Genomic DNA, 24745 nt, shown 5'->3' with positions numbered 1-24745 from the left:
TGACCACAGACCCCGGGCAGGCGTGGGGGAGGGCACCCCTATCATATTGACCTCAACAATGGGGGAGAGAGACAAGACGGGTAACACAGGAGCCACCTCCTGGCAAATCCCACAGTTCATCGGGCGCCTACAGGAGGCGGCGGGCAGATGCTCCTTCATAAAGTGGGGCGTAGGGGACTGGCAGCTGCCTGGTGAGGTCCTTCCAGCAGTGCCCCTCCCCATCCGGGTTCAGGAGGCCCCCGCTGCAAAAAGAGAAGCAAGCTCGGAGAAGGCGCAGCCGCCTGGCCGGCAGTGCCCGGCCTGGCTCCAAATGCCCTCTTCTGGGGAGGGCTCCTGGGATTTCGAGGAGTCCCTGGAGAGGGTCCATAGGAAGGCGGCCAAGGGGCCCGCTCCTCCGCCGTCGCGAGCTAGGAGATGCCACTGGCTTCTGTGAGTGGTGCCCAGTTTCTTGTTGGCACGCACAGCCACGGGAACACTTGGCATTGCCAGGGCCCTCATTAGCAGAGGATCTTAAAACAGTATGTGGAAACCCTTCAAGACCCCCTGGGCTGAGCGCCAGCACGCTCCGGGTTTTACGGGGTAAGAACACTGAGACAGAGAGGCTGGCTGCTCTGGGGGCAGCTCTAGCCCATAACCAGGCCCCCGCTCCCACCACACAGCCTTCCCCACTTTTGCAGAGGTGCGGCTGGACACCCCTTCCCGCCCCTTTGGATGCGAAAGAACGGAGAGGCTGCACGGGCACGGTCTTGAGCGCAAGGAAGGCTGCCCGGGCAGGAAGCGGATCTGGGGACAGGACTACGTAGAAGAAACCGAGGTCCACGGAAGACACACACGTGCCCAGAGCCGGTCTACAGAAGGCGACGCTGACCCTCCTGAGGCCCACAGGCCCAGCCCTGGACGGGACTCTGCACCGGGCAGCACAGAGGGCCCAGGCTGCCCAGGGAGGCTGCCCGGGCAGGCAGGGCTGGGAGGGCAGTGCCGGCCCCAGAAGCAGGAGGCCTGGGACCCACTCCCAGCCACATCACAAACTCCCTCGGGGTCCAGCTCCTCATCCACGAGGGCAAGTTTGAAGTGAGGCGTAGGTGAGGTTCATTCTTCAGTTTACATGTCCAAGTCTGGAAAGAAGACCCGCGTCCAGACCTGGGCCCTGGGCCCTCTGCACCCTAACCTGGTACCCCAGTTAGCATCACTGACCTGCAGCCAGAAGTCGGGGGATCAGACACCTCCCGGCGCTGGGCAGGGTAGAGGGGCAGCCCCAGGCTCAGAGCTTCCGCAACTGTGTGAATCCCGGGATCTTCCAGGAGACCCCAGACTCACGTCTCAAGCCTCCCAACCCTGGAGCAAAGAAGACCTGTCGACCCTCCTCCCGGCTACGTGGCTGGCGAGAGGAGCGGGGGTCCTGCAGCAGACGGCACCCTGCTCCCTCTCCCACCAAGGTCCCAGACATCGTGACCGCAGAGTCTTAGCTCCTGGTGTGAAATGAGAAGAATGGAACAGGGGAGGGGCTCGTGGCCTCCCAGAGGTTGGAAGTGACGCAGGAGTGTGGTCCAGAAGATTCTTGAGAGGAAGAGTTCTCCTGGAGACCACCCCCAGCGTTGTCTTCTCTTGGCGGGGTTGGGGGGGGTTCCTAGTCTCCCTGCTCAGCTAGAGAGCTCAGAGGACAAAGCATTCTGGGTCACCAGGGACCCTTCCCCGAGTCCAGGGAACGGCCCTTCCCCACAACTATCCACACCCAGGCTTCCGGAGCCCCAGACCACCGGCCTCAGGGAGGACAGCATTCTCCAGGGCTCTGCAGTCGTGACGGGGAGACCGACGCGGATGAAGGTCAAAGCTGAAAACAGGGACAGAACGCCCGGAGCCTGCCTTGACCGGCGACGCTGGGGCTCGGGGAGCTCCGCAAGCTTCCCGGCAACCCCCCATGGCAGCGGCTTCATGGTCCCAAATGCCCAGAGGGGAAACTGAGGCCCACAAAGGGAGAGGGTCTGTGGTCACACACAGTGGGGGAGGGGCCAGGATCTCTACCCAGGCAGCAAGTTGTCCCAAGGGGAGACCCGGTCCGGACCCGGCTCTTACCCAGGAGCCACCAGACACATGTGGACCCTCCCTTTTCCAGCAGTTAGCACCGGTTCAGGCCCTGGATTGTCTGAGCCACGTTTCAAGTGATCAATAACCACAGGTGGCCGGGAGCTGTCCTACTGCACGGTACAGATCTAGAACATTCCATAGTGGCAGAAAGGACAGCTGGACGGAGCTGGTCTAAGGGCTCTCTCGAGGGGGGTCAGGCAGGGGGAACAGAGCTGTATGGGGGGCTCTCACGTGAGTTTCCAGACCCCATCTTGGCCTCTGGTTGGGAACCGAAACCAGCCTTTCCTCAGGGCCTGCGTGACCCATCCTCACGCCGCAGCCTGGGTCCTCTCTTGTCAGCACCGCCGGGCTGGGCCGGGCGGACCCATGGTTCGGTGTCACGTGTGCCCTTCGTTACGACCCACGGAGTTCCCCGAGACGGAGGCAAGACCAACAGAGAGCGGGGAGACAAGACAGAGGTCCCCCCGCGGGGCTTCTCACACAGACCCCGGCGAGTCTGGAGTTGATGACAACAGGTCCCTTTTACACCATGTGGGCCCTAAACATGCACCAAACGGTGTCCGCACGCAAAGTGTCCCCTGCACACCAGGGGACGGAGAACGTGTCCTCCAAGGACTAGCGTCAAGATGGGTTCTGAACCTCATCCCTGCACGGTGCCTTCACCGGGGAGGACACGGGGTCTTAGCGAGGCAGCAGAGGCCTGGGGCAGATCTGGGACTGGAACCCGAGTGCGGCCACCGGGAGCTTTCCTGGGCAGCCCACGTCGCTCTCTGGACCTTCGTTCTGCTCCCCCGCCCCCACCCGCAGGCAAATGCTGACCATCACCACCCCACCTGCCTCCCAGTTAAGGAGCCGATACAGCAGTCCCCGCCTCAGACCCAGCGGCCCCCTCCCTGACCCACGCCTGCGGCTGGCCTGTCCCTTCCACAGGGAGCATCTCCAGGCTCTCTCTGGCCCCAGCATCCCGGGAGAACTGGCCTGCACCTGCCCAGGGCCGCCGCCACGGGGCGCTCCGGCCCAGGCCGCCCAGAGGCCCTGCAGGGGTGAGATAAGCAGCCCACGCCGCAGTCCCCCCCACCCCCCTCCCCGCGAGGGGTCCCCCCCTCCACCACCGCGCTGGGCGGGAGGCAGCAGGAAGTGACAGAGAGGCAGAGCCAGGGGACAGCCCCTCACAAAGAGTGCGTCCTCTGTAAGTGGAGATAAAGCTCGGGCAGGAGGAAGGGGCGCTCAATCAGTTGTCGCCCGATGTCCCACATGCTGACAGGGCAAGTGTGAGGCCGTTCACGGCCACGCGGCTTTCATCTGCCGTTACTCAAGCGGGAGCCGTGCTTTATCTCCCTCACATTATGTGAGCCCACGAGGCAGACACTTGCTCTGGCGCGCACGGGGCTCCCTCGGAAAATATTAATATGTAAATGTCACTCTCCGCGGCCCAGAAATGAAATGGGACGACCGGCTGGAAGGCGCGCTGCGGGCGACAGAAAAAAAAAAAAAAGAAGAAGAAAGGGAGAGAAAGCCGCTCAGGGCTCGGGCGACTGGCGTGGGCAAGGAGGGCCCGCAGGAGCGTGGCACCGGGGGTCAGCCTCGCCTGCCACGGCCTCTCCCTGGGCGAGGGTCTCTGGCGGGAGACCAGGGAGCGGGGAGGCAGCCCCACCTGCCTGCACCTGCTTCCGAGAGAAATTACACAGATGCTGCTGGGGGACTGGGCTGTCACTGTGCACCAGGGACCTTCTGGAGAACTTATGGGCAAGGCCTGGTTTGGCCACGGACACCCTGATGGCCCCATTTCACAGATGAGGACACCGTGGCACATGGAGTTTCAGGGGCCGGACCAAGGACGTGCAGCCCGGTTCTGTCCCCTGCCTCAAGGCCCTCCGCTTCCTCCAGGCCCCCAGGACTGAGCATGTCACGGGCCTGGCGCCCTACCAGGCTCCGGCACAGCAGTCTGTCCACAGGCAAGGACCACGACGTGCGGGGCGCAGGGAGGTGCCTAGGTGAAGACACGTGAGCCCACAGGGACGGCAGCCCGTGGGGGCTCCCCTTCCTGCCTTGCCTGGGGCCAGGGGCCGCGCACGCCCTCCTCCTGCACTCTTGTCCACATCCAGGTCCTGCTCCGCTGCCCCGCGTGCCTGAGGGTGAGAAAGCTGGGCCAGGAGCGGCGTCCAGGGGGCGGAGTGGGGTGCCCAGGAGCAGCAGCCCCAGCCGGCGGACAGGAACCCGCTCCCCCACGCTCTGCAGTATGCTGGAGAGGGCCTGCTGCGGCTCCCAGAGTCCCCGGCCTCATGCCGCCGTGTCCTCCCACCCCAGCCCTGCACAGCCGGCCATGGGGGCGCCTAGATGAACATGGGGGTATCTCCAACCCCCACACCCCCTATGTGCTTAGGGGTCTCCCCATTCACAGAAAATACTGCCTCTGGGCCCCAGGAAAACTCAGGAGTGGGCCGGGGACCCGTGGCCCCTCTTTCTGAGGCTGCTGCCTCCTCTCTGTCCCTACCCCCGGTGGACTCCAGGGTGACCCCATCCAGCAGGAGCCCACGTGTTCCCTGAGACCAGGCTGCCCTTGCCCCCAGGGCAACCCCCCCCCACCCCGGGGTGGAGCGCAGGCCCCTGGGGACAGGGACAAGCCAGAGCAGAGGTGGGGCGGCGCCTGCAGATGGAAACTGACTTCAGAGAGCTGGAATGCTTCTTGGGAAACAGCAGCGCTCGTTCATCAACGGGAGGCACACTGGGAGCAGGAGGGTGGCCCCCGGGCTCCCCCCGAGATGGGGTGTGCACATACACACGCACACCCGTGCAAGCTAACTTGTGCTCACGTGCACACACACACAGAGGCAGGCGCACGCGTGTGTACACTCGCGCCACACCCATACGTGTATATGTGTGCACACAGACACGCGTGTGTACGCACACTGGTGCACACACGCATAAACACGTGTGTGCACGTGCACGCACACATCCCAGCCGAGCCTCCGACTCCCCAGGCCTGACCTCGGCTCCCAGGACCTCTGCAGGCCTGGGGGCAGACACAGGCCAGGGAGGGGGCGAGGAGCAGCTGCCTGGCAGCAGCCGGGGGCTCCGGAACCCGAGGGACGGGGCCGAGGGGGCACTCATGGCCGGGCCTTGTGGTCTGGACTTGAGAAATCTCCATCTGGCAACAGGGCCTTCCCCAGAACAATGGGCTGCAGAGTCTCTGAGCTGGGCAGGCGCCTGTGTGTGAGAAACGGGGCTTGGCAGCCTTTCAGGGGCCTGCGCCAAACCTCCAGCGGGTCTGTGCTCCCCAGCAGGGCTGGGCCAGGGGGCCGCAAAGCCAGGACGGCCCACCCCTGCCTGGGTGGGTCTCCCTGCCTTCTCCCCTCCTCCGGGAAAGCTGTCCTGGGTCGGGGGGGAGCATAGGCGGGACTCACAGGTACGAGGGAGGGGAGGGGGCTGGGCGCAGAGATCTGGTCTGTTTCCAGCGAAGCCCTAGGCTAGTAGGCTACAGGACACAGTGGGAGCCTGGGTCCCTGGTCCTCCTCCGACACTGCCCTGCTGGGAGGAGAAGACAGGAGGGGGCAGGGGCGGAGCCAGGAGGGGGCAGGGGCGGAGCCAGGAGGGGGCAGGGGCGGAGCCAGGAGGGATAGCAGAGGAGAAGGGGGAGGAAGAGAGAGGAGAGGGAGAGGCCAGGAGAGGGCTGCAGAGGCCGAGGGCTCCTGCGGGAAGCGGACCCCTGCTGCCTCCCGTCTCAGCGCTCCCAGAGGCCCTAACCAAAGCCTGGAATCCCCTGGGGGAGCGGAGGGTCTTTTGTTTGCCCAGGGGTCCCCGGTTCTCCAAGCGGGGTTCCCACACATCAGCAGCATCACCTGGGGCCAGACATGCCGATTTCCACCCGCGTTTCCCCAGCTAGGGCATCCGGGGGATTCTGGTGCTTGGTGGAGGGTGGGCCAGACGCCGTCCCTGCCTGGGGTGTGTTCTCAGGGGGCCTCCAAGAGCCAGCGGCTTTCAGGAAAAGTGCCAGGCCTGGGGAGCTGGGGGAGGGCCCTTCTGTTTCCCAGAGGAGGGTGGGGCTGAGGCCAGAGGCAGCAGGTGTCCCCAGTCCTTCTGGAAGTTGGGCAGACGGGGGACGGGGAGGCCAGCAATGGGCAGGCCCGTGGTCGCCTAGGGATATGTTCAGTCAGAGGAGCAGGAGACAGGGGAGAAGAGAAAAGTTTCTCATCAGTGGGGTGAGGTTGGGGACCTCAGGAGGTGCCCCAACATGGGGGCAGGAGAGGCTGAATACGTGGCCGGAGGTCACCCTGCTGCAAAGGGCTGGACCGGAGGGAAGAAGACCAGCATCTCAACTGCTCCCCCTGCAGACGGGAGGAGGGAGGGGCAGACCCGAAGGTGACAGGAGTCGGGGAGCAGCAGGGAGTCCCGGCTACGTGATGCCCAGGAGCGGCCCCCACACGGGCCCACGGACCACAGCGCAGAACCACGGGGCAGCCACGTCCCAAGCAAGCAGAGGTCGGGGCAGAAGAGTGTTTCAAAGGCTTCCAAGGCCCCCAAGGTGACCTGAATGCCAAATGCTGGGGTTGGGGGTCAGAAGTATGGGAAGGACCTTCGAAGGCCGGGCCAGTGACCTGCCCAGCTGTCCCCACGCTCAGGCGGGGGACGAACAGGTGAAACTGGGGTTCTTGGCCCTCTTGCGGATTCGCAATTAAAGAGCGTTTTGTCTCCTGTGCTCTCACACAAAGCTAAGGAGCCCTGCCCTTTGGGGCCTGGGGGCTGGGAGGGCTCTGATACAAGGCCGGACTGGAGTCCGCGCGGTGCGAGGGACCCTGAATTTATTACGTGCCGGTAATTGATGTTTATATAAAGTAGCTCTCACAGCTACTCAAAGTACAAGATGAAAAGCAATCAATCAGCCATCCGCCTCAAGAGAGAGAAAAACACCACGCCTATCGAAAGCACCCCTCCCCCCAAAATTACTGGGCAGGGGTTGGATCTGCATGTCAGTGGCTCGAAGCTTGGGGTTCCAACCACAGACAAGACAGGGAGAGTCAGCAGCAGGCTGCCTGCCATGCTCAGAGCCGGGCGGGCCTGGGGTCCCGCTGAAGAACCCAGGCTGCAGGGTGCTGGGTGCTGCTGCCTGACCCTCGTGCCTGATCGGACTCCTCTCTAGTCACCTGTTCTGCTCCCTGTGGGCCCCAGCTCTAAGGAATGTGGCTGGAGTCCCCGGCGCAGTTTGGAGGGGGCCCCAATGAGCCTGAGGGTGACCCCAAGGCTGAGCGAGACCCCCCCGGGCCCCAGGCTCCCAGCTAAGGTTTAACGATTCCCACCCGCACATCACATCTACCCTCTCCATTCCTCCCACCCCAAAGCAGCTCAATCCAGCAGCTTCCGGCACACCCAGAGACCCAGACTCGGAGCAGCTCGGGGAGGCCTGCTTTCAGGGAGAGCGTGAGCCCCCAGACGCATGTGCAGCCCTCGCCGTGCTGCTGGAGCGGACTTCCGTGTTGTGTGGAGCCGTGCTAGGTGCTGCCCTCGTGTCCCGTGGCGGCCACGACACCGTCCCTGCACTTGGGGGGTTCAAATACCCACTTGTTCGTCACAGTTCTGGAGGCCAGAAGGGGGGACGCTGGTGTCACGGAGCTGCAGTGGGTGTCGGTGGGGCCGGGCTCCATTCAGAAGCTCTCCCCAGCTTCTGATGGCGGCCCGCACTCTGGGGCTCGGCACTCCAGGCTCACACGCCTCCTCCGCCTCTGCGCCCCTGCTCTCTGTCGGCGCCCCTTGTAAGGACACTCCCGGTCGCATTCAGGAACACCCCGAATGACCCGGGATCCTACGGCCTCACCACCCCTCACTCCGTCACATTTGCAAACGACTCTTCCAAGTCAGTTACCACGGGTTCCAGGAATGAAGACACGCGCTTTGGTGGTGGTGGGGGGGGGAGCACTTTTCAGCCTCCCGTAAACAGAAAGCAAAAATCAAGCCAGGTTCCTGCTTCCTTACCTCCCACTCAGACGGCCACGGAAGCCCGTCCACTCACACAGAAACGACCTCGTCTGGCAACTACTTCCCGAGAGCCAGGCTCTGTTCTCAGTGTTGGGAATATGGCAGTGAGGAAAACCGAGAGCAATCCCTCGTCTTCGTGGAACTTACGTGTGCACACAGCTTAAGGGTGACTGATACAAAGGGAAACCGGGACAGGAGGGGAATTCAGGGTTGCGTTTCAACATGGTGGCCGGGGCTGAGCAGCTGACTTTTGAAGGAGCCAAGAGCATGAGCAGCGTGGCGATCTCAGGAGAACTTTCCAGGCAGAGGCAACCGCAGGTGCAAAGGCCCTGTGGCTGCAGCGTGCCTGGCACGTTCATGCAATAGCAGGGGGGCCGCTGTGGCTGGAGTGACGTGGATGACGAGGGAGTCAGAGTTGGATGTGTTCTCTGCTCCTTTCTAGTACTTTCTTTCGGTGGTGAAGAAGCAGCCCCGAGGCTTTACTAAGTATGCAGTCCAGAAGCCTCTGCTCACGCATGCACCCAGCAGCAGGCACCGTGCGAGGCTCCAGCTGTGGCGTGTGTCCTGGCCGAGGCAGGAGGTGCGGGCCACACACACATGCGTGCACACACACACACACACACACACACACGCATTGGAGTGCCAGTCCCAGGCTGGGGGTGAGCCGTGGGTGGCATCGTGCTTGCTGAAGCTGCAGCCTCCATTAAGAATTTATCAGCCCAGAGGGAAGCGTCTTTAGCTCTGGGTCTCCCACGGTGGGGTCCGCGCAGCAGCAAAACTTTGCTTCTGGGAATAGAATGGAAATTCAGTCCCCGGAGGACAATGAAAAGCCGGCTCACAAAACATTTCCCTTTGAGCTGGGCCGAGGGGCCCCCTAATGACGATGGGAGGACTGGGTGGGCAGGCGCCCCCCCCAGCAAGCATGCGAGATGGCGGTCGTGCTGGAGGCTCTCGGCCCCCAGGGCCCCACCTGCTCGGCGCCGCCGGTCCCTAATAAACCCTTTCTCTTCGGAGTCACATCTGATGCGGTTCCAACAGGGAGCCATACGTCACCAAATCCAGCAAAAATTTGTGCTAAATTGAATCAATCCATCTTGGAAATGGCTCTTGTCAGGTTCTGTCAGAGAGACCGTCTGCAGGGGGACAGAGAGATCAGGAGGGGCCCTCGCAATGTGGGGGCTGGGGGTATGAGTCTCAGCACCTCAAAGCCTCCCACAGCCTCTGGTGGGGGGCTGCTGTCACTGTCACTGTTGTGAGCGAGGCTCCTGGAGGACAGGCAGGCTTGGGGGGGGGGGGTCGTCTGGTTAGCAGCAGCCCCTCCCTGCAGTCTGCCACTGTACTACCTTCCACAGAGACTTCTTGTGGCTCAGTTCGAGAAAGATCTGGAATCACAAGGTGCTTACTCATTGCCAAGTATGCTAATGGCAGGAGGCCAGGGCCAGGCCAGCCAAGTGGACAGAACTCGGACGGGGCCAGGGCACTCCGTGGTCCAGAGAGCAGCTGGGGGCTGGGGTGCAGGTGTCCCGAGGGGAGGGCAGCGAGGAAGACACCCCCTCCCCCCAGCAGCTGGCTTGAGAGGCTCCTCTGTGGGGGACACGGGCTGCGCCCCGGGCACAGGGTTCAGGTTGTGGGCAGCAGACCTCATGTCCAGAGCTCCAGGCTCCCAGGAGAAACCAGGCACGGCCCAGCTGCTCTGGGTGAGGCCCCAGCAGCCCGGGGGGAGCCCCCACAAGGACGACTGCCCCCCAACCAGAATGTCACTCCTGCCTTTCAAAATTCTGGTTCTCAAAGTTGTCCCCATCACAGATACAACCCTTCTGGCTGGCTTGGTTTCTGCGCATGCCCACACAAACCCGCACTCTGGCCACGCGGGCGGCACCTTCCCGACCCGGCACGAGCAGCCTGCCTGGTCCCTGTTTGCAGTCCTTGTCTGTGCCATGCCCTCCCCTAGGTGAGCCTTCTGTCCAATCCTGAGATCAGCACCACCCACCTCCCCTTCCGGTGGGTCCCTGGCCTCGCCACCTCCTAAAACTCCGTCCCCACCGTGGGGACCCCCAATCCTGCCGCCACACCCCGAGGGTCAGCTCCTCAAGGACACACCGCCAACAAGCTCGTGTCCTTCCCAGAGGAAAACGTGGTGCCGGGCACACACAGATTTCTGAATGTCAGGTTCACAGGCGCCAGGACGCAGGTAAAGGACAAAAAGCACTATGAAGTTCTCGAGAGTTCCTCTGTGTGATAAGAACAAGCCAAGAAACCAACGTCCCCCCAGCACACCGACCTCACCGGGCATCTACCTCCCCCGGTCCATGTTTCACGAGCCCATGAAACAGCTGCGGGACCCTGGGCGCTGGCCAGGCCCACCCGGAGACATGCCTGGGGCACGGTCATGGGGACAGCTGCATCGCGTCTCCTCCCACTGCCTGGCCCCCTCCGCCTCTCCCCTGTCGCATCACCACCACCCCCTTCCCGCCGTGGTACGAGGCAGCTAGATCCAAGTGACCCAACATACGTCCCCTGGGAACAGCACCCATTCTGAAAAATTATCTCATGGGCTTGGTTGTCGGGGCGGCAGCCTCCCCAGGGGACAGTGGCTAACCACGAGCCCCACGAGGGGGCTTCTGGGAGCTGGCTGGGCTCCATCTGTTTTGTTTCCAGGTGCTGGTTACATGGTGAGTTCAGCTTGGACGCCCGCACGATGGGGACATCGACACACACTTTTCTGACGAATGTCCTCCTCACGGAGGCGATCAAGGAAAACACAGGCTGAATCGCAGCCCCTGGAACTCCTGTGTTGAAGCCCTCAGGCCCAGCAGCTCCGATGGTGACTGTGTTTGCACCACGGTCTTCAGAGAGATCTTTCATAACGTGGGGCCATCGGGGCGGGCTCTGGTCCGACATGACCAGAGTCCCTCGAAGACGAGATCAGGACGCAGACGCTCACGGAAGGAGGACCGGCTGAGGACGTGGGGAGAAGGTGGCCATCTAGAGGCCCAGGACAGAGACCTCAGGGGACAGCAGCCCTGCCCACACCTCCACCTAGATTTCTAGCCTCCAGCAGCACGAGAAAATAGATCTCCGCCACTCAAGTCACCGGGCCTGTGGGGCCTGGTGATGCCCAGTGGTGACAAAGCCCACTGGGGAGCAGGGGTAACCCCGGTTGGGACGGGGAAGGCCGGCCCCCTGCAGGGGGTGGGGGAAGAGAGAGCCTTCCTTGGCGGCTGGGGCTGCTGTCCCTCTGAGTCCCCGCAGCCCCCAACTCCATTTCCAAACCGCAGAGCGTCGAAGCTGGAGGCTGGGCCACAGATCCGCCGGAGGATCCGTCAGCAGGCCGAGGAAGACAAAAGCAATCCGGCCTGACGCTGATGTAGACGGATACGCGCACCGGAAACCCGCAGACCAGAGAATTAAAACGCGGGTCGGGCTGGAAGCGGAGGACGCCGGCTGACGGATCTCCCCCCGCCAGACGGCCCGGCCCACCACGTATGTCGCCACGACACGCTCTCGAGAAACGGTACCCCCACGCGGACCCCTGAGGGAGGGGAGGAGGCGGCTGTGTCTGCGGCCGGCGCGCCGGCGGGGCCGTGGACCCCCAGGGTGGGAGACAGTGCACCAGGCACAGCCAGCCCGTGACTCCGGGGGAGAGGAGGTGTCACCGGGAAAACGCAGGCCGTGGGGACCCGGCTTCCGCTGCTCGGTCTTCTCCCGCGGCCACGGGGCTCAGCGTGTCGGGGGCTGGCTCTCCCAGCAAGCTGCAGGGACTCTCAGAACAGCTGATACACGCGTGCATGGACGGACAGACGGACGGCAGGCACCATGACTGAGGTGCTCTCCACAGCGCTGGGAGCCCGACTCGACGACGTGAGCCAGCCCTCCTGACTTCCCGCGCCAGCACCGCCTCCCGGGCTCGGAACCGCCCTGACGTGGATGGTCTCTGCTACCAGCCAAGGCACAGCCCCCAGGGATGGCGCTCCCAGCTCTGCCCCGTCCGGGCCACTTCGCTGTCCCGGCTTTTCCGCTGGCTCTACACCTGCCACTCTGGAAGTCTCCGTGAGGCCCGGCAGGCTCTGTCCCTTCGGGCTCCTCCCTGGCCAGCCCCGTCCCCTTCTCCGGGAGCAAGCCTCCCTCCTTCCTCCGGTAGGTCCCTCTCCCTGCAGGGCTGAGCAGGGACCCCAGCCACCTATGAAAGGCTTCCCTCCAGGCCTGCTTCCTCCCAAGTGTCCCCGCAGAACTGTGTCCTGCGGGGCAGCCGCATGTGGCTGTTTACGGCCAAGTATTAACGTGGAAGGAAAAGGGAACATCAGTTTCTGGGTCTCCCTGGCCCCATTTCAAGGGTTCAAGAGCCGCAAGTGTTTGGCGGCGACAGTCTTAACAGCGGGGACATCCTTCCCTCCCTGCAGGAAGTGCTGCCAGATGGGGCTGGTGTCGCATGTTCTGCTACGGGATGGCCGGAAGCGGGTCCCTCCTTGGGGATGGCGGGCACCCCCCGGCCCCGGTCTGGTTCATCAGTGAGCCCCTCTCAGAGCCTGGCAGACAAGAGGGGATCCAAACTTGTACCCTGGATTGGAGACATCTAGGGATATCCTGGACACCACCTTTGTTTACCTTCTGTTGTCTGATTCTCAGAAAGCACAGTTTCTGCAAGGTTCTGGGGAATAACAACCATGGCAATATATGATGTGCATCTGTGTGCCAGACTCCAAGCAGGGGCTTCTCACGGGTCACCTCGTTCACACTCTGCCAAGAACATTGCCCCCTGTTTGGTGACCAAGGCTGAGGGCACACTGGGTAGCAGAGCTGACTCTGGAACAGATGGTTCTGCCTGACTCCAGAGCGGCACCCGTGAACTGCCTGGTCTCGAGCTTGGGCTCAATTTAGCAGGTCCCTCCTCCATAGGAGGGGACACAGTGAGGACAGGGCCCCCCAGGCAGAGTCCTGGGCACTCACAGGCCTCAGGGGCATTTGCTGTATGTGACAGATGTGGCAGGGTGACAGCCTCAAAGACAGGGGAGACCTAGGCCGGGTTCCAAGACTCATGGGGGGTTGGGCTAGACGTGGCCGTGGGTCACCCAGGCCGCAGAAGCCCGTGCTCCTGCCCCCACGTCACGCTGCTCCCCGACTCCCCAGACCCAGGGCTTCACTCTCCTGTCCTGGGTGCTTCTCCTGGTGTCGCACACAGCTCACGGGGCTCGCTCAGGCCTGCCCTGCAGAAGAAGGGTCCAGACACCAGGACAGAGGGGGGTGCGGACCAAGCATTTAGCAAACACCAGAATCCAAACTGGAGAAGGTGTGCGTGCGCGGGCGTGTGCGTAGGAGCACGAGCACGCGTGCCAGTAGGCGTGCGGGCGACAGCGTGGTGTGTGCTCAGTGTGCGGGCTGTGCGGACAGCTGGGGACACGGGGAATCCTCTGTCTAGGGGGTCGACAGCTGTGACTTCTCGCCAGAACCTCAACTTCTTAGATTCTTCATTTACGTGACGACCGAGCCCAAGGACGTCACCCACCGAGGGCAGAGCCAGGCCGAGGCTCCGGGCCCCGAGCCCACCTGACCTCCCTCTCCAGCCCTTGCTCTGAGACATCAGAATCCCTGACTGTTTGAGCTGGTTCAGGTCAGGCTTTCTGGTACTCGAGGACCCAGGCATCCTGGCAGCTGGACTGACTTCGTGTTTGTCTAAGGGGCCTCACTCACTACTGGACCGTCATCCTGGGCCCCGACACCCAGACCCCACAGGCTTCCTAGGCTCACCGTACGTTCTCTGGACACACGTCCAAACAGAAGTCGGAACCCCCACGAGTTTGCAGGCACACATCTGTGCGCCATCCGTGACCGCTCAGGGGTGAGGGCCGGCCTTCAGGCTGCCAAGCGGGGGACCGGCTGCTAGGGCCTCAGAAGGCCTGTCCTGACCGGGTGTCCCAGTTCTGAGGACAAGGGGAGGAACAGAGCATCGGGAAGCTGGAGAACACTTGGGCAAGACAGGCTTTCCGAACTGTCGAGGGCCATGCTTCCCGTCTACGCCCCCAGAGCCTGGGCTGGCAGCGCACTCCTTCCACAGGGAGGACCCAGGCCCCCTCCCAGGAGACACCCTCTGCCAGACAGGGTGTCTGTCCCCCGCCCCGGCCCTCTGCCCAGGGGTGCGCCCACATGGGGTCTCCCGGAACCTTGCCGCCGTGTCGGGATCGGTCTCGGTGGCCTGGAAGCGACATCTAGGCAGCCTGACGAGGGCAGAGGGACGCACGGGTGGGGGAGGCAGAGCTTTCTGCCCGGTCAGCAGCCCGGGTCCCCCCCGTGACCACGGCCACGCCGGACCCTCGCTCCTAATGAAGGAAGGGAGAAGGTGACCGACCATCCATCTTTTGCACTGCGGGTCCTAATTAAGCGTCAGCGAATTCCCCGACCTGCCTGCTTTCCGTCCCCGGCATAATATGTTATTTACCTGCAGCTAATAGGTTCACGGGTAATGATAGTCTTGTATCAAATGACGGCCGTTTGGCTTCTGACAGTTTTAAAGACCAGTCTCGGGGACACTACAGTTTCTAATTACAGGGTCTGTCACCGGCGATGTTCAGTTCAGCACCACTCCTTCTCCCGCAGGTGACACTTCTGTCCAGATAGGAAATTTAAGCTCGGCCGTGACAGTTAAGGTTAAAAATACTGCTCAGGAAGAGGCAAGGGATCATAATTTGGGTCGCTGCCGTGTTTAATTAATTGGACTGTGGCAATCAGCACTCCGTGGGCCGTAATTACAGGCGGGGTGAGAGGGCCCCGTGCCCCCCTCGCCGTGTCTTACAGCTGTAATTTCGCGGGGGCTCTGACCTGGCTCAGAGCAAGGGGCCCTGGAGCTCTCTCAAGGCGCGCAGCACTTCGTTAGGCGGCTGTGATTTGTGAGCGGGAGAGAGGAGCGAGCCCGCAGAGGCTGGGGAGGCGAGGCAGGAGGGACCACACCAGCACCTGCCCTTCTCAGCTGCAGGCTGCCCCCCTCCCACGCCTCTCGTCATTCATGACAAAGACCGGCGATCCCCGGATGCCAGAGAAAGCCACCAGGAAGAGAGAATCGGGCTCCTGCATCGGCGGTATCCATGCCTCACTGTTCTGCAAACAGGCCAGACCAGGTCAGACCACAGGGCCTTTGCCCATGCTCCTCCCTCTGCCCTGACGACCTTCCCTAGATGCCAACTTGGTTTGCTCCCCTCTCTTTGTTCAGATGCCAGCTCAGTCTCCTTGGCAGTGGGGGACATGGGGGGGGTGGTTCCCCCTCCCTGCTTCCTGCCTCTTCCCTCTGATAACCTTCCCCACCATCGGAGACCATGTTTTTGCTGTACGTTCCAGCCTGTGTCTCAGAATGGGTGATCTTTGCCGCCCCACTTGCCACCCAGTCCCCTGGGGCCACTGCCTGTCTCTGTTCAAGGCTCATCTTATTTAGGCTTCGAGGAGGGTCCCTCCCACCAACACCGACAGGTCAGGCTGGATGCAGCCCTTCCCCCTCCAAGAACACCTGCGCGGCTCCTGCTTCCGGACAGTCTGGTCTGTGGGTCAGGAGCGGCCTCGGCTCCGTCACTCCGCATCCTGTCCCCATCTGTAGTGTTTGTGGCACACACATGGCCTGGAGGACAAAGGAATCACACTCAGGACACCAGACAGGCCGAGAAGCTGGACCACGGCTCTTGAGACCTGGGCTGGGGCCTGGCCCCAGTGCTGACCAGTGTAGGGAACGCAGTTCCCCTGGGACTCTGTGTCCACGTCCCCGGGCACAACGGTGAATGGCGGGGACTCTCGAGGCAGACCGCTCTCTTGCCGGGATGTCAAGTGCTGTGACTCGGCCCAACCCCAGTTTTCCTCATCTGTAAAATGGGCAGGCGGTCCCACTTCCTCTCACACGGGGGCAGGGGAGCAGGTCTGAGGAGCGGATGAGCTGAAACACGGGAGACACTTAGCAAGGGGGGTGCAGGGCAGACTCCGAGATGCTCCAGGTCATGTCACGCGGGAAGTCGGGAGGGGTCAGGCTGACCACCTCCACCCCCAAGGCAGCGGCCGGGGTCCGCGCTGAAGGCGCACGTCCATGGTCTCGAAACAAAGGGCTTGAGCCTTCAGCAACGTTTTGGAACCTCAGCCCCTGGTTGCCACACCCACATGCTTACCTGCCCTTCTGGCTGGGCCCTGAACCGGGCACTGGGGGCCTCAGTCTACCCTACTGTGGGCGGACGTCCCTAAAGCTCAGTGCCCGCAGGGTATACACTCTATCCCACGGTCCCCCACGGAGCCTCCCCCATCGCACACCTGCCAGAGATTCCCTTTGGCCCCCAGCTCCCCCGCTGGACCTCCCAAAATGAGCACGGAGCCGGCACTCGGCTCAGGATGACTTTTACGCACGTTGAATGGGGTCTGCACCAGGAGCTCTCTCGCCGCTAACCTTGCCGTCCCTACCCTCTGCCGCCCCCACAGTGATGGCAGGAGAGCTTTGCCAGGACCCGATGGGAATCCAGGAATGACGTGACTCATCGGGAGGGGACCTCGTCCCCAAACGGGAGGGGAAGAGACAAGGTCACCGGGCTCCCGGTGCCCCACGTTGGGGAAGGGCTCCCATTCCAAATCCACAGGCAGAGGGGCCGCATCTGTCGGCAGGCAGCCTGCCCTTCGAGGTGCTCACCCAGAAGGGGGTGTGGTGGACGGAACTACATACCCCCAGAAAGACATACCGGAGCCCCGTCCTCCAGGAGCCCCTGACGCGGCCTTATTTGGAGATGTCATTAACACATCACGAACACGTGATTACGTCGTTAATATATAAGCTAAGACGGGCTCGTGCTAGAGTGGGGGTCATTCCAACGTGGCATTCTGTTATTCCACAGCGGGAGAAGGCCATGTGGCCACAGAGACAGAGGCGGGAGGGATGTGGCCACAAGCCGAGGGACACGGAGGAGGCCCTGGCCACCCCCGGAAGCTAGGAGAGGCGAGGGTCCTCCCTGGAGCCTTTGGAGGGTGCACGGCCCTCCGTCTTCTGCCTCCGGATGGAGAACAGAGCTGTTGTCCACGCCCCCTGTTTGGGGACTGTGTAATGTAGCCCCAGGACACGGCCATGGCGGTCACAGGAGAGGACAGGCCGAGTGGCGTGGCTGACTGACTCCCTGACACACCAGACACTGGTGACCTCTGCAGGGTGACCCAGTCCATCAGGGCCAGGCCGTGCCCCTCCTCCCGGACGCTGGCCTCGCGGTTCCCATGGAGCTGGGGACCCGGGGGGTGGGGGACAAGCACGCCTGTTTATTAATCGAAGGCTGGGCTGCTCACATCTCAGTGGAGAGCCGCTTTTGAAGTGCTGAGTGATTTATTTTAGCCAATTACGGGTTCGCTTCCCCTTCCAAGGACCCCACGTAATTGATTGAAACCTATTGAAAACAAATTAGCCACCACCAGGATGCAGATCTGTTTATCGCTCCTCCGGAGGTCTGCGGGGAACCCACGTGAACTGCGAAACCCACTCCCGCTTGTCTTTCCCTTCCCCGGAAGGACAGGAGGAGAAAAAGGCACAGACCTTTCTCCAGGGTGCACGGGGCCCCTCGGTGCACTGGGCCGCCTGCCCTTTGCTGGCGCCCGCAGGGGCTGGAAGGACCCCGGGGAGTCTGCCTCGACTCCCAGCGCGCAAGGGTCGGTGCCCAGGGCTGGGGTGCTCGGGGCGGTCCCGGGTTTCCGCCGCAGCAACCCGCACCTGCCCTCCGACTGTGTTGTTGCCTCGCTTCCTGAGAACGAGCCCCTGTGTGGGGCCTGGGGTGTCCGCGTGCAGGCGCAAGCCCGTGGGTCTGGACACAGCCCAGCCTTTTGCTTTTCCAAAGGGGGCTCGTCCCCTGGGCCAGCCACGCACGTGGTGCTGCGTTCCCTCCGGGAGCGGACGCGGCAGGTATCAGGTGTCCCTGGGAGAGGATTTAAGACGCATGTTTAGGTGAATTAGAAGCATTATTTTTAATCATGGTAAAACGCATAAAACTGACCACCTTCACCGTTCTTAACTGTACAGAGTTCAGTAGTAGGAAGTGTACCCACGTTACGGAGCATTAAAAATTTTTTTCTCACTTTTGTGACCCTCACTCGGGGACGGCGGCTGGCGTTCTCTCCCTGGTGCCGAGCTTACCTGGCCTGCACTTGGCCTATCCTTTCCTCGCCAGGCCTGCCGCACCTGCCCGGGCCTACCTCTGAGGAGTCAGCGGCTGGCATGTCCCAGCCCCACCTGCACACGGTGCCTGGAAAGGGGGGGTCCTTCCCCATTGAAAACCCTGCAGGGTCCACCCGACCACCCCATCAGGCCTCAGCTCTTTCTAGAAAATCTCTGTTCTCCCTGTAGCCCTGACAGCAGGGGCCCCGCTCCCCTCCAAAGAAGCCATTTTCTCCCCAATTCCATTTCTGCCCTCAACCTGTCAATGGCTCCCCAGACCCATTCGCCAAGGTTGGGTGCTGATGCCAAGGTTCCAAGTGCTGGAGCTGGTGCGGTCTGCCCCCTGCCCGGTGACGACGGCCACTCCCAGCCCCGAGACTTCAGGAAAGAGCGACGGCAGATCCCCGGGCCTCAGTTCCCCCATCTGCAAACAGGGATAACCAGAGCATCGCCCTCACGGGGAGGTCACAGGGGCAAACCATTACCACGGCGGGGGCCAAACCATGCAGCCCCAGCAGGCCCTCCAGGGACCCAGCATGCTTCCCGAGGCTCCCCGCCCTGTGACCTGAGCCAGGTGCCAGCCAGCTGTGTGGATGTGCTAGCCCCTGGCATCAGCAACGGGGACCTTTATCTGGGGACTGGGGCTGCGTAGCCGTGGTGTAGACATGAGTTAAGAAGCCGAGTTCCCTAGCACACGAGGCTGGGCACTGTCAGCACGTGTGTGCATGCTTGAACTAGAAATACAGACTTGAAAACTCCTGCAAGATGCCTTCCAGGGACGTCCTGCTGACCCTGTGCCAGGCAGTGGGCCCAGGAATTCACACACCTGATCTCTTCATTTAATATCCATGCCCCTATGGGATAGCTCCACGGCCCCATTTACAGATGGGGAAACTGAGGCCCAGGGCTGAAGCCTCTGGCTCCGAGGACACGGCTACAGCGATTCTGGGATCCCTGATGTCAGCCATAGTGGGCCGGGGAGGAAGGGCCTTGGAGGCCAGAACCGTGCCGGCTGCCCATGGGGCCACGCTAAATGACAGCTTCAGTGGCACTAGGCCGGTGCAGACACAAGGGGGCCATGAAAACACCGCAGCGCAAGGCTCTCCGGAACCCCCAGCCAGCCTGGGAGACAGGCAGCCGGTGGGGGACGTTTCCCAGCAACGCTGTCCTGAGTCTTGGTGACAGTTCCCTCGCTCCCTCTCCTGCAGCCAGCCGCTCACACGCCCTCCAGGGAAGCTGGCCTTGGAGGACAGCGTTCGGAATCCTCCCAACACTCCCACTCTGCTCTTTGCCACTGACAGCAGGGGCCCGGCTCTCCTCCAAAGAAGCCAATTTCTCCCCAATTCCATTTCTGCCCTCAACCTGTCAAAGCCGCCCAGCACTTCGGCCGCTTCCAGACCCACGGGTGCACGCACGCTGCAAGCCTCCCAGCGCCCCGGGGTGGTCTCGCCTGCGGCCTCTGTGGCCTGGCTGGAAGCCTCCCACAGTATTTATGGCTCTGGTCTCCGTGAGCCTGTCTGTGGGGCTGCCGGTGCCGGTGGCGCCCAGCGTCAGCGGTGCAAACACCATCACTCACGCGGCATAAACCTGTTGTAGCAATTCCTGGCCGGGCCCCGCGAGAGGCACCGCTCACTTGTCCCCGACGCCCGCACGGGGAGGGGCAGAGCTGCGGGAGATGGATGGTTCTGGGAATTAGCGCCGGCTGCCAAGTGGGGGCCTTTCACCTCCGAGGAACGGGGTCAAGTCGCTGTCACCGTGGGCCCAGACCCTGGGGAAATGAAGCAGGAGACCCCTGCTCTGGGTCGTGCCCCCACTCCCCGCCAGACGCAAGCGTTTGCCCGGATCCACGTGGGATCCAACTCCAGGCCCAGAACGATCGATTCCCGGGACCCCCGACGGCGCCCCGAGGCAGAGCTGCTTGCGGCTTGTGACAATGAGAAATCGGACATTGCAGGACGTTGGGCGAACTGTCCCTGGTCCCCGGGCACCAGCATCCTTCCCAGCAGGATAAAGCCCACCTCCCAGCCCCTCACTGGGTCTCAGAATCAGCCCCTCCCCCGCCTCCCGGAGGCCTTCATTAGGCCTGAACTCCCTGTTCCCCAGTTTAAAGATTTCAAAGCACATTCTCATTTGAGCCTCAAAACCCAGTGGGACACGGCTACCTTTTATCAGCCGCCTGAGAGCAAAGGGTCCAGAGGCCCTGAGGGCTTGAGCTACATGCCAGGACAAGACAGGGGCCTGGACGCCAGCCCCGGGGCTCTCTCCTCCCCCGACGGCACACCCTGACTCAGGACAGGAGGGGAAGCACCCCCCAAACGCGCCTGAGGACGCCATCCAGGATGTTTCCCTTCCTTTCTCTCCTCCTCCTAGGAGGGCCGCAGAACACTGGAACGGCTGCGTTGGAAATACTGCGGTGTGGGAAGGGGTCCTGCGCGAGCACAGCCCGGAGGAAGGCCCCTGGCCTGACCGAGATGCTCTGGGGCCAGGCCGAGCCAGGCCGGGCCCTGGGCCTCCTCGCTGCACACACGGCCGCGCAGAAGCCCTCCGCCGACCTGGTCTCCTCGCCCTCAGAGGAGAGGGTCTCCTTGCTGAGCCCTAATGCTCCTCCGCCAAAGGGGGTCTGTCGTGGGGCGAAGAGTGTCCGCCAAGTACGTCTACCCAGAACCTCAGGTGACCTCGTCTGGAAATGGGATCTCTCTGGATGGAGTCAGCTTAGGATGGGCTGCAAATCTGACGTGTCTGGGTCCCTCCAAGAAGACAGAGGGACAGAAACAGCATCAGAGTGATGCGGGCTGAGGGACACCCAGAGTGCCAACCACACCAGGCAGCGTCCTCCTCAGGGTCTTGGGACAGAGCACAGCACGGCCCCCTGCCCTGATTCCAAACTTCTGGCCTTCAGACTGGGAGAGAACCCTCTTCTCCTGCTTTAAGACCCCAGGTCTGATGAGCAGGAGCAAGGCACCCGGGGACCCTGGCCAAGCCCATCTGGCATGGGCCCCTGAGGGGTGGCCAGCGGTGGCCAGCTCTCTGGGCCTGGCTGCCCGCCCAGGGTCACCTCCCCGACGCCTCAGTGGCACTGAGGGGGCTAGGGCACCCAGAGCAAGTCTTGAGACCCAACTGGGCACAGGAGGGAGGGCAGAAAGCAGCTCTTGTCCACGTGGGCCAGAGGCCACCATCGCCACCATCACAATCACACGTCCCCCATGTTAGGGACACTGTCCGGGCTGCACGCCCCCACCTCCTGTCCAGATGCTGTGTCCCTGCTCGGCCCGCCCATGCTTTCAGGGCTCCCCTCGTGGCCCAGGGCACCACTCCGCCCCCCTGACGGAGGCCCACTGTCCTCTTCCTCACCTGCCCCCTTGCCGCGTGTCCCTGCTTCTGCCCCTCACAACAGCCAGAGGGGCTCTGCCTGGCCCATTCACGCCCTCCAAGAATGCCCTGTGGCCCCTCAGTGCACTCGCCCCCGGGTCTGCGCCTTCGCTCTCTCCACATCACACACAGGCCCCATTGGTCCCTCCGCCTGGAGCCCCTTCTCTCGGACGTCTGGGTAACTCCCTGTGGCCTGCAAGGCCTCACTCGGATACCAGCTCAGATACCCAACTGCTTCTGAATTCTGCTACCTGCCTCCTGCCCCAGAGCACCCACGCTTCCAACCCCCACTTCTACTGACACACTGGGTTCGCGGACGGCTCTGAGGTCACGGATCTATCTGTGTGGTTCCTATATGTCCCCAGTGCTCCACAGGCAGAAGGACATGGATCCTGCGTCCCTTCCCCTGGCCCCTGGGACACAGCCAGGAAAGGCCTCAGTCAAGGCTGATGGTGCAGATGAGGCTGGACCAGCCCGCCCAAGACTGCCGGTGGTGAGGGCGTGGGCCGGGAGGCGCCAGGCAGAGCCGCGGGAGAAGCTGCTGGAAAAGAGCTTTCCAGCTGCACAGACGCTGCCCCTGGGGTGATGGGTGCATGTGGAGCCCAGCTACATCTTCTCCTCCGGGCAGCCACAGGAACCACCGGGAGCACAGCTGAGGGGTTCCCAGGAGGCTGGCACGAGAAGCAGAGACGTCCACCCTGCGGTCGGGGTCCAGGGCACGCCCCCCACCAGCAGCGGCCGAGGCAGGAGCTAATGGCTGCGCCCGCATCCAGCAGACTTGGCCGGCATTAATTTGACCATATATACACACGCTAATCAGCTGTGACCGTGGCACCCAGCTCAATTCAAATTGATTTACTGAGCCTGGAAATGGATACAAATGTGATTAAAGGCTTTTTATTTTACATAGGTTCTCTATAAAATGATTTAAATCAATTGCCCGGCAGGCCCCACGCTATTACTGCGCAGAGCCTCCTCTCACATTGATGGATCCGCGGCTCGGAGAGAGAGCTGGGGTGTCGGCAGCTCTCCCGTCCGGCCCCGTGACCAGAGCCGGGGCGGCCGGCCAGAGGGTCGCGGGCCGGCCTCCATGCAGGGTGACGCTCTGCGGCGCGAGGGGCGGGTGGGGTGGGAGAAGGCCACTGTCACCACAGCAACGGCCTCCAGGGCCACCTCCCCACCCACTGGCCTCTGGTCTGGGATGTTCATCTCCAGGGCTGACCCGGAGCCTGGGAGGTCAGCTTCATAACCTAGGCCTCCAAGGACAGCGCTGGGATGGCCGCTCCCACAGGCGTCACCCGCCCTGCCCTAGGGTCCCTTTGCCCAGATGAGAAGACTGAGGCCAACGGGCAGCAGGCGGCAAAGCAAAGTCTCAGAGACACCAGTCGGAGAGCGTGGAGTGGGCGTGGTGGTTCTGCAGCACGCGTCTCGTCCAGGTATGTGGGGAGTCCAAGATAGGTGGGGAGTGTTCCGCATGGAGCTGTGGGCTCAGCCCAGCACACAGGACGCCCGGCAAGGGGACACCAGTGCCACCAGGCCTGACACGTGCTGTCTGGGGCCACCCACCAGGAGCTTCAAACAACACAAGTTCATTCTCTCACATTCTGGAAACCAGACGTCTGAAGCGGACGTGCCTGCAGGGCCGTACTCCCTCCAGAGGCTCCAGGGGAAGATCGCACCTGCCTCTGGCCGCTCCTAGGGGTCCTGGGGGTCGCTGGGCTGTGGCTGCGTCCCTCCACCTCCGCCTCCCTCCTCACACGGCCTTCCTCGGGCATCTCTCCTCTGCTCCGAGGCAGTCACCGCATTCAGGCCCACCCGGATCCAGCATCTTAACCCCAACCCATCTGCAAACATCCTATTTCCAAGTAAGGTCCCACTCTGAGGTTGCGGGTAGAGGAATGCCATGCGACCGCCACGGAGGGACCCTGAGCCACCGCACCAGGAACACGGCCATGAAGGATCCATCCCGTTCTAAAGAAAGCTTTGGGCCATTCAGTCACAGATTAGAGAAGCAAGGCTCACAGCGGGGGCGGGGTGTGCTAGACCACGTGCCACGCCAGGTCTGTGGCTGCATGGTCCCTGCTCCAGAATCATCACCCCAGCCCCACTGAAAGCCCACCAAGACACGGGATGGGGCGCTGGGGGCAGGGAGGGGGCTTTCTTTGCACCCTGGAGCCCTGCTGCCCAGTATAGTAGCCACTAGCCACAGGCGATAATTGAAATTCAAAGTCAAACTAATTGGAATTAAATACAATTTACAATTCCATTTCTCGGGCATGGGAGCCACATGTGCCTCATGGCTGCCACGAGGGTAGAATCATGCACCTGGGAGCCCTTCTACTGGACAGCTTCTCTACACCGTTTTTTCTTGTGTCTTTGGCACCATGGGCAAAAGAGACCGATGCTAAGGTTAAAAGTAAAATAAAAAATATGAAAAGCATATAGGACATTGATTTCTGGTCACACCCAATCAGACCCCCTGGGGGCGGGGCTTGGAGTCTGCCTGAGGCCGCTGCCTCATCAGCTGACGTCCCATCGCTGACCAAACCGTGCACGTCCCTCCAGAGCCCAGCCCTGTCTCGGCTCCAAGAGATCGGCCACCACCTCTCCTCATTCTTGCCTAATTCTTGGCCTCGTCTGATCCTCTGGTGTGCTCCAGCTTTTCCCAGAGGCCCCACAAGGGTTACAAAGACTCCATCCTCTCTTCCTGACCTCACAAACTCCTAGGCATCCTTCAAAACCCCAGTCCAACTTCCTGACACCTGGGACTCCTCTCCTGCAGCATCTCGTGTTTCCCTCTCTCGTGGCATTTCCTGCCAGGAACTGAATTGCTAACGCATGTCTTCCCCTCCTTGGCTATGAGCATGCTGTAACCAAATTGGTCAGTTGAAGACTTGGCAGGGGACAGGGAATCTGGATACACTGTGGAAGAGAGAAGCCAGAATTGTCTCTCAACTTGACCTTGAGTTTATCCTAGAGAAGAACACTGTGCCTGGAGTGCTGGAGGCTCTGACAGGTGCTGGCATCAGGAACACATGAGTGAGAGACAGAGACCAGGGGTCAGGTCTTAGACCTTCCCTCCCACACTCTGAGCACACATGTAAGCACACAGTAGGAGCTTAAATGGAGGGGTGGGTAGATGAGCCGAATTACATGGAGGAACAGCAAGAGCACGAG

At 62.2% G+C, this 24745-nt stretch overlaps 1 protein-coding gene and 1 pseudogene across 5 annotated transcripts in view; both read right to left on the bottom strand.

Annotated features, from left to right (window-relative positions):
* GSE1 (Gse1 coiled-coil protein) overlaps positions 1 to 24745 on the bottom strand; it is a 386663-nt gene that overhangs the window by 125421 nt on the left and 236497 nt on the right. The gene's annotated exons all lie outside the window — the stretch shown is intronic.
* LOC116580236 lies at positions 5739 to 24069 on the bottom strand (annotated as a pseudogene).

The sequence above is a fragment of the Mustela erminea genome, chromosome 19 (genome assembly GCF_009829155.1).
Source record: "Mustela erminea isolate mMusErm1 chromosome 19, mMusErm1.Pri, whole genome shotgun sequence".
Classification (NCBI taxonomy): Eukaryota; Metazoa; Chordata; class Mammalia; order Carnivora; family Mustelidae; genus Mustela; species Mustela erminea.
This window is presented reverse-complemented; position numbering and strand designations above follow the sequence as displayed.